The sequence below is a fragment of the Zalophus californianus genome, chromosome 1 (assembly GCF_009762305.2).
Source record: "Zalophus californianus isolate mZalCal1 chromosome 1, mZalCal1.pri.v2, whole genome shotgun sequence".
In the NCBI taxonomy this organism is placed as follows: domain Eukaryota; kingdom Metazoa; phylum Chordata; class Mammalia; order Carnivora; family Otariidae; genus Zalophus; species Zalophus californianus.
In genome coordinates, this window is record NC_045595.1 from 100,301,464 (window position 1) to 100,311,613 (window position 10,150).

Consider the following 10,150-nt stretch of genomic DNA (forward strand, 5'->3'; position numbering starts at 1 on the left):
TGACTCCCAGTGAGAACAACTCTTATTGAGTTATTCTACTTTTAAATCCAAAAATTACCTTGTAAATAGACCTGAATAGAAGACTGTAGTCCTCCAGTGGAACACCCCTAACAGGGTAATTATAACACCTGAGGCTACCAGGAACCAAATGCATCAAAGCAGTTACTTGAGCATCTAGTTCTTCTCTAATTCTTTCTAATGGGAAACAATTGGTTAGCCGAGCAGCTATAATGCACCTTTCCCAATATACCGGTTTTCATTTTTAAAGCCAATCTTTCCCATTTGAAACCATGTCTGAAGGCAATTGCTTTAAACAATGATATGCTCTTCTCAGGTCAATATCCCTTAGTGATCTGTGTTTGCTAATGTAGTTCAAGGGATTTCAAAGGTATTTAAATTAACATGAGAAAAGTAAATGGCATATCTCATCTGCTCCCTTTATTTCACTACAGAAACGAACATGGCAGTCTCAATGCATTATTTGGTAAAAGGCTATTTTCTAATTTGAAATAAATGGATGCTAGCTGGTGGCAAAAAAAACAGTGAAAAGGTTACTTTGAAATCGCTGTAAGAAGTGATGAACATTGATAATAGGGTGTGGACCCAGTAGAAATGGAAAGGAAGATGCAGTCTAATCATTTATAAAAGCAATATGGATGTTTCTACAAAATCTTATAATGAAAAAGACATATCATTAACACATATATTGATATGAAAAAAAGTGATTGAAGAGCTGCTGAGATTCCAAAGTGGAGGATATTTAAAAAGAAAATATGAATAGCTATAAAATGCAATGCTAGAGAGAATACTCACCTTATCAGTGAATATCACGTAACAGAGTTCTTCACTGATAAACATAAATGGATGACCAAGATCAACCAGAGAGGAGAAAAACAACAACACAGAAAACATGGACTCTAAGGGACAAATGGATAAACTGAACATAGAAATCAGAATATCAGTCAAATGATCAATCAACCATGAGAGTAAAATAAACTTAATTTGGACATGCATGAGCTCAGACATTTTACCACTTACAGGCCATTTCTGTATATTTATTTAGGAAGTATTATAGCTGTTGTAAAGAGTCCAAGGCATCCAAGAAACAGCTTAACATAGAAGAACAAAAGTAAGGGTAATTCTCAGATGAAAAGCAATTGGTGTAAATTAAAATCGAAATTCTTTGCACAGGGGCGCCTGGGTGGCTCACTCAGTTAAGCATCTGACTCTTGATTTTGACTCAGGTCCTGATCTCAGGGTTGTGGGATTGAGCCCTGTGTCAGATTCCACGCTGGGCATGGAGCCTGCTTATGATTCTCTCTCCCTTTCCTTCTGCCCCTCCTCTTCCCCCACTTAAGTGCACTTTCTCTCCAAAAAAAGAAAGAAAAGAAAGAAAGAAATTCTTTGGACTTTCAGAAAATGCCTCTTAAAAATGGGTTCTTGGGGTGCCTGGGTGGCTCAGTCATTAAGCGTCTGCCTTCGGCTCAGGTCATGATCCCAGGGTCCTGGGATCGAGTCCCACATCAGGCTCCTTGCTCAGCGGGAAGCCTGCTTCTCCCTCTCCTCCCTGCTCCTGCTCTCTCTCTCGCTATCTCTGTCGCTATTTCTGTCTCTCTCAAATAAATAAAATCTTTTAAAAAATGTGTTCTTTATAACAAATACATGATTAAGTAGCTAGAGGGCCTTAGGCATAAAGTGAAGATATCTATTAAGAGACTATACAATAAAACACATAAGCAAGCAAATGTATTAATAAAGAACATGTAAAATAAATAAATCCAATATGCTTCCTCCCTGTCTTTCCCTTATTATAGAAGTCAACATGCTCTCTAAAAATATTTGAGCAAAGAAATAGACATTTATGTGTGCTATATACAAATATAAGGGTCATAATAGAGTAAGAAATAAAAATAAATATGAATTTATATTTTTAGCAAAGATTTAGAAGTATAGAAGGAAAGGATGGAACTATAATAAGTGTCAACTTTTATGGAAGGATAGACCACATTTAATATTGAAGATTAACAAATAGGTGTACACAGGTAACATTTATACTTATTGAGATAATTATGTCAAGTCCTAAAAACAGACTATTAAAAGTGTCTCTGGGTGGAAGGTAGTAAACTTTCATTTTCACGTTATATCCTTTAGTACTGACTGGACTTTATGATCCAGCACATGCATTTCTCTTATAGATAAAGCAAATTAAAAATAACAAAATGAAGTTATATCCATAAAGCATCATTGAGAAAAATGATTACTAAACTCAAAAGAAGATTGCAACATGATTGCTTTTTACTATTACTCATGTTTATTACCACCAGGGCTACTGGCCTAATACTTGCACATTCTCACCAAATGTCATCACCCATTGTTTGTGTTAATGTATAAAGCAACTGTTTTTCCTTTTTGACAGCTTTTCTTGTATGAGTCTGGTCAAGTTCCTGGCCACTATCTCTTTAGAAGCAGTAATGATCTGTGTGAAGAAAGCAGTGACCTCCAGGTGACAGATCTCTTTATATTTCTTATTACGTTAAAACGTTCACAGTAAGGAAGATATGCCTATTCTGGTGAATCTAAAAATCGATGTTGCCATACTATAGATTTCTTTATAATAAATACATTAGGTATGATGCTTAGAAGGACCAGACAGAAGCTTGCATTAACATTCCGGGAGAAGTTTCCCCACCACTCATTCCATCCTGTAGGACACATTTTTTTTTTTTCTCTGTGAAGAAGGCTAGGACTTGGTTAAATCAGCCAGCTTCTCCTTTTCCCAGGAGATAAAAGGAAGAGGGAATAAATTGCAGCTGGACTGTTTCTACATCAAAGAGACTATGGGGAGAGTTCTTAAAGAATTTTGTTATGATTATCTTTGCTTGGGAAAAAGGGAAATAAGACTCATGACAAAGCTGAAAAATTTATTTGTAAAGCACACTTTTCAGAGTGAAAGATGTAGAAGAAATTATATGTATATAAATACACACATGCACTTATTTCAGAGTTCTATACTTGCCTTCAGAAAACAGTTGAATTAACAATAACAACACAAATGTCCCTGACTGATGAAATTGACTTAGAAATGATAAAGCAATTAGGAATGCTGATGTAAATAAGAATCATAAGGAGATGGATTCTTATGCACTGACTGCCATTAGCGGACCTCACCTTGAGTGAGGTCCAATATATGAATAGAGCCTTGGTAACAGGCTGGAACTGTTGCTGTGCACTTTCTATATATCTAAGTAATGCTAACTCCAGACCCAATCTGTTGATTTCTGCCCTGAAACCGAAGTAGCTCTGCAGTGGTTAAACCAGGTTTCAAGGAAGTTACTACCTATTCTCATTCATCTTAAGTGAACACACTTGGACTGTTTGTCATTTAAAAGAATTAAAACCTCATCTTCACAGATGTATGTTAATAAAGCTCTTCTGCACCTGACCCTTTTAAAAAGTTATTTATTAACCAGTTTATACAGATAACATTTAAAAGTCAAGGCATTGCTTCTCTCTCCCCTCTCCCCCCCCAAGTGCTGTTCTGGCTGCACTGAGCTCACTCAGAGTTCTTAGGCTCCTGCTAAGCTGGTACCACTGTAGTCTCTGTCCAGCCGCAGTCATAATCATCTCCTCATTAGGCATGATGAGATGTTCTCCGACATCCTCAAGATCTGGGAGATCACGGACAGGCTGTGCCTGGAGGTGGAGGGGAAGATGATCAGTAAGACAGAGGGTAACATTGTTGACTCACTTATTGGTGGAAATGTCCCCACTGAAGGCCCCAAGGGTGAAAGTACCAAAAGCACAAAATCACTAGCATTGATATTGTCATGAACCATCATTTGCACTTCCCGCAAATGATGGAAACCAGCTTCGCAGAGGAAACCTACAAGAAGAACATCAAAGATTATATGAAATCAATCAAAGGTAAACGTGAAGAACGGAGACCAGAAAGAGTAAAACTTTTTATGACAGGGGCTGCAGAACAAATCAAGCACATCCTTGCCAATTAATAACAAAAGCAAAGAAACACATCGACAACAATACAATAATAGTGGGGGACTTTAACACCCCCCTGACTGAAATGGACAGATTATCTAAGCAAAAGATCAACAAGGAAATAAAGACTTTAAATGACACATTGGACCAAATGGACTTCACAGATATATTCAGAACATTCCATCCCAAAGCAACAGAATACACATTCTTCTCTAGTGCCCATGGAACATTCGCCAGAATAAATCACATCCTAGGTCACAAATCAGGTCTCAATCGGTACCAAAAGACTGGGATCATTTCTTGCATATTTTCAGACCACAATGCTTTGAAACTAGAACTCAATCACAAGAGGAAAGTCGAAAGGAACTCAAATACATGGAGCTTTCCCCCTAAGGTCAGGAACACAGCAGGGATGTCCACTATCACCACTGCTATTCAACACAGTATTAGAAGTCCTAGCCACAGCAATCAGACAACAAAAAGAAATCAAAGCATCCGAATTGGCAAAGAAGAAGTCAAACTCTCACTCTTTGCAGATGATATGATACTTTATGTGGAAACGCCAAAAGACTCCGCCCCAAAACTGCTAGAACTCATACAGGAATTTGGTAAAGTGGCAGGATATAAAATCAATGCACAGAAATCAGTGGCATTCTTATACACCAACAACAAGATAGAAGAAAGAGAAATTAAGGAGTTGATCCCATTCACAATTGCACCCAAAACCATAAGATACCTAGGAATAAATCAAACCAAAGAGGCAAAGGATCTGTACTCAGAAAACTATAAAATACCCATGAAAGAAATTGAGGAAGACACAAAGAAATGGAAAAACGTTCCATGCTTATGGATTGGAAGAACAAATATTGTGAAGATATCAATGCTACCTAGAGCAAGCTATACATTTAAAGCAATCCCTAACAAATTACCATCCACTTTTTTCGAAGAAATGGAGCAAATAATCCCAAAATTTGTATGGAACCAGAAAAGACCCCGAATAGCCAGAGGAATGTTGAAAAAGAAAAGCAAAGCTGGTGACATCACAATTCCAGACTTCAAGCTCTATTACAAAGCTGTCATCATCAAGACAGTATGGTACTGGCACAAAACAGACACATAGATCAATGGAACAGAATAGAGAGCCCAGAAATGGACCCTCAACTCTATGGTCAACTCATCTTCGACAAAGCAGGAAAGAATGTCCAATGGAAAAAAGACAGTCTTTTCAACAAATGGTGTTGGGAAAATTGTACAGCCACATGGAGAAGAATGAAACTGGACCATTTCCTTACACCACACACAAAAATAGACTCCAAATGGTTGAAAGACCTAAATGTGAGACAGGAGTCCATCACAATCCTAAAGGAGAACACAGGCAGCAACCTCTTTGACCTCAGCCACAGCAACTTCTTCCTAGAAACATCGCCAAAGGCAAGGGAAGCAAGGGCAAAAATGAACTATTGGGACTTCAAGATAAAAAAGCTTTTGCAGAGCAAAAGAAACAGTCCACAAAACCAAAAGACAACCGACAGAATGAGTGAAGATATTGGCAAATGACATATCAGATAAAGGGCTAGTATCCAAAATCTATAAAGAACTTATCAAATTCAACACCCAAAGAGCAAATGATCCAATCAAGAAATGGGCAGACAACATGAACAGACATTTTTCCAAAGAAGACATCCAAATGGCCAACAGACACATGAAAAAGTGTTCAACATTGCTCGGCATCAGGGAAATCCAAATCAAAACCTCAATGGGATACCACCTCACACCAGTCAGAATGGCTAAAATTAACAAGTCAAGAAACAACAGATGTTGGTGGGGTTGCGGAGCAAGGGGAACCCTCCTACACTGTTGGTGGGAATGCAAGCTGGTGCAGCCACTCTGGAAAATAGTATGGAGGTTCTTCAAAAAGTTGAAAATAGAACTACTATACAAACCCACTATGCACTACTGAGTATTTACCCCCAAAGATACAAATGTAGGGATCTGAAGGGGTACGTTGCACCCCGATGTTTATTAGCAGCAATGTCCACAATAGCCAAACTATGGAAAGAGCCAAAATGTCCATCGACAGATGAATGGATAAAGAGGATGTGGTATATATATACAACGGAATATTAGGCAGCCATCAAAAGGAACGAAATCTTGCCATTTGCAATGATGTGGATGGAACTGGAGGGTACCATGCTGAGTGAAATAAGTCAATCAGAGAAAGACATGTATCATATGACCTCACTGATATGAGCAATTTAATCTCAGGAAACAAACTGAGGGTTGCTGGAGTGGTGGGGGTTGGGAGGAATGGGGTGGCTGGGTGATAGACATTGGGGAGGGTATGTGCTATGATGAGCGCTGTGAATTATGTAAGACTTGAATCACAGACCTGTACCTCTGAAACAAATAATACATTATAGGTTAAAAAAAAAGAAGAAGAAGATAGCAGGAGGGGAAGAATGAAGGGGGGGAAATTGGAGGGGGAGATGAACCATGAGAGACTATGGACTCTGAGAAACAAACTGAGGGTTCTAGAGGGGAGGGGAATGGCGGGATGGATTAGCCTGGTGATGGGTATTGAAGAGGGCACGTACTGCATGGAGCACTGGGTGTTACATACAAACAATGAATCATTGAACACTACATCAAAAACTAATGATGTAACGTATGGTGATTAACATAACATAATAATAAAAAAATTAAAAACAAACAAAAACAAACAAACAAAAGAACTACCAGTTCATTATTGTGAAAACATGAATCCAGATGGCATGGTTGCTCTGCTGGACTGTCATGAGGATGGTGAGACCCCATATATGGTTTTCTTTAAGGATGGTTTAGAAATGGAAAAATGTTAACAAATTTGCCTATTACATTGGATGTATCACCTGTTATCATAATTGGCCACTGTGCTTTATCCACACACAGCAGGACTTAGACAAATGTGACTGATGTCATCTTGAGCTCTTCATTTATTTTTACCTTGATTTATTTGGAGCACAGGCACTTTTTTAAAGAAAAAAACATGTCATGTTAGTTGTCTAAAATAAAATGTATTTAAACTAATGAGAGGGTGCCTGGGTGGCTCAGTCGTTAAGCGTCTGCCTTCAGCTCAGGTCATGGTCCCAGGGTCCTGGGATCAAGTTCCACATTGGGCTCCCTGCTTGGCAGGAAGCCTGCTTCTCCCTCTCCCACTCTCTCTGCTTGTGTTCACTCTCTTGCTGTGTCTCTCTCTGTCAAATAAATAAATAAATTCTTAAAAAAAAAACAACTAATAAGAGAATGCCTTGTAGTTTAATATATAGGCAAATCCCTATTGTGTAGTGTCCTGGAGAAGCTAGAGCCTGGTTGTAGACTAGTGCTAGAAAGCACAAGATGGCCTGCAGATAGCTTCTACAATGAAAACTACTTCTGGGACTGGAATATAAAAAACAAGAGCCAAGAGTCTTAATTCTGAGTTCAAGTAAAGGGAAAGACCATGCTTAGAGCTGGGCCAACATTTGAAGTAGGTTCCTAACACATTTCATCACCTACAAACGGGAGCAATTATCTCTGGAAGAGATTACCAAAAGAATACAGTTGGAAAGAAAAAAAAAGTTGAGGTACATTATGTAGGAAGCCCCTATTTTATAAAGGAATTTGACTAGGGAACAGGATTATCTACGTAGAATCCTAAGAATTGAAATACTAAAGCATCCATTATTTGGAGAGATATTAATTAACTCAAACATTTTCTAGCAAAAGGTATTGTATATTCAAAGCCACTCATTTTTATTTCATCATTATTCAAAAGTCACTCATTTTATTTCATTATTTATTAAAATTATAAAATATAATTTTAGTAAAAGCTAATTTATATAGAACAAATTTCAGTAAAATATGATTGTTAGTATGCATAAATTTGACTTAGAATATACTTATACTTTCGTTTTTATTGTATGTGGAGACAACACTGTTAAAATAATTAAACACCAAAATCATTTATGGAAAAAGTCCCAATTGCTCCATGAAAACAAGTTAGTTCTATATTGAATGAATGAATGAATGAATGAATAAATAATCATCCAAAATAAAAAGTTTAAATCTTAGCAGTTTATAGTTTTGTTTTGTTTTGTTTTTTAAGATTTTATTTATTTATTTGACAAAGAGAGACACAGCGAGAGAGGGAACACAAGCAGGGGGAGTGGGAGAGGGAGAAGCAGGCTTTCCACCGAGCAGGGAGCCCGATGTAGGACTTGATCCCAGGACCCTGGGATCATGACCTGAGCCGAAGGCAGACACTTAACTACTGAGCCACCCAGGTGCCCCATAGTTGTTTGTTTGTTTTTTTTTTTTTTAACATCTAAGAAACCTGATGAGAATGACATGTTTAATATTTATAATCATATTTTAGTTTTAAAAGACTGCCACCATATTTGCCAATGAGCAATATAAAATATCGCATTCTTCTAGTATCTATGGAAGTTCACATAGTTACCTTCTAATATGTAGTGTTAAAGCTACAACCATATAATTTCATGGTGATTTATTTCTAAAAATGTATTTTATCGTCTAAATCCTCATTCAGTGATGATCATGAGAAACTGGGATACTACGTAAAAGACCCTCAGGTCATTCCATATTGGAAATCTATAGGTAATTGCCAATAATAAAAATTGTTATTTGTGCAAATTATGTGAGTTAAGTTGTCAAAGAGATTTGTGAATTCTTACTAAAGAAATCACTATTCTTAAATGATTTTAAGTGTAAGTGACTTCTATTTTTATGAGGTATTAGCTCAGAAAATCAAACTGCCATTTAATTTTGCTCTGGCGAGCCTGTTGTCTTCGTTTCATGTCCTTCTTGGGATACATTTTTCTCTGAAATTTTGAAGATTTATTCATGAACTCCCATTAACATTAATAGGGGTTGTATAACTCTATCCCCTACATAGCCAGTGGTAAATGAAATCCCTTTGGCATAATTTTCAGGCATTTAAATGAGTCTTGGGCTTTATAAAATACAATTATGGTGCAATGTTACTAATGTAAATACCGAGAAGGTGTGGGAGAGAGAATAAAGGTGCCCTTTATAATGACACATGAGAGGACACACTTTCTCAAATTGAAAGACACAATTGTGAGAACTTGTCACATTATCCATCTGATCATCACTAGTTTGGGGAATAGTGATGTCTCTCATGGAATTAATAGATATTAAATCCAAAATCTGACTTAACCATCAGATCACACAGCTTTTTTTCTTTTCTTTTTAATACTGGAAACAATGGCAAAAATTTTTATTGCTGGTACTTAACTTTTTAATGTGCAGGTATAGGATTTATTTCTTACCTTGCTTGCAAAAGACTGTAATTAGTTACAGATTTGTTTAATTTGAGTAGCCTTTGTGTTAGAAGAGTTAAAGGAATTTCCAGTGAGAAGGTCACAGATAACAGTAAGGCATCTGGGAGCGGGGCACATGCAATTCATAGTACTAACATATGTCAAGCTCTTAAGATACAAAGGCAGGGAACTCTTCTCTGTACTCAAAACATCTACTAGTGGCCTAATATAAGGTAAAATTGTGTTTCTGCCTTGTAAATAAGTGCACTGCATATTACGAATATAATGCAGATATTTCTGGAAATCACACCTTTTACAAATTTTACCCCTATCTCATGTCACTGTTCCTTTAATTCCACTATTAGTAATTTGTCTCTGTATCTCCAAGGAATTTTAAAAATATCTTCTGGAGCTCTCTATATAAATGAGCCAGAAGCAACCTACTAGTAGTTACTTACAACTCAGGAAGGAGTAACATGTTATAACAGTTTAGTGAGACTTCCACCCAGCAAGCCCACCGAGAATCTGTATTTGTTTGCATGGAACAAGTTGTAAACTGGGAGAAATGAAACCACAGAGTCACAGGAATGGGGAAGGTACTAGAAGGGGTAGAGGGAACGTATATGACTGCTGCTTCACACTGAGTTTGACACTGGTTCTGCTCTCGGTAGTGGCTTAAATTTACAACTACAACTCAATCTTGTTGATTCAGTTCAGTGATTACTTTATAGTACTGGGCTGTGAGGGATGGGTTTTGGATTCAGACAGACCTAGAATAGTGTCCTTTATCTTCACATAAATAAATGAAGCCTTCTGAACCTCATTTTCCTAAT

General features: G+C 37.2%; 1 pseudogene; it reads left to right on the forward strand.

Moving 5' to 3' along the window:
- Positions 1-3,633: 3,633 nt before the first annotated feature.
- Positions 3,634-6,854, forward strand: LOC113918070 (annotated as a pseudogene).
- The last annotated feature ends 3,296 nt before the right edge of the window (positions 6,855-10,150 follow it).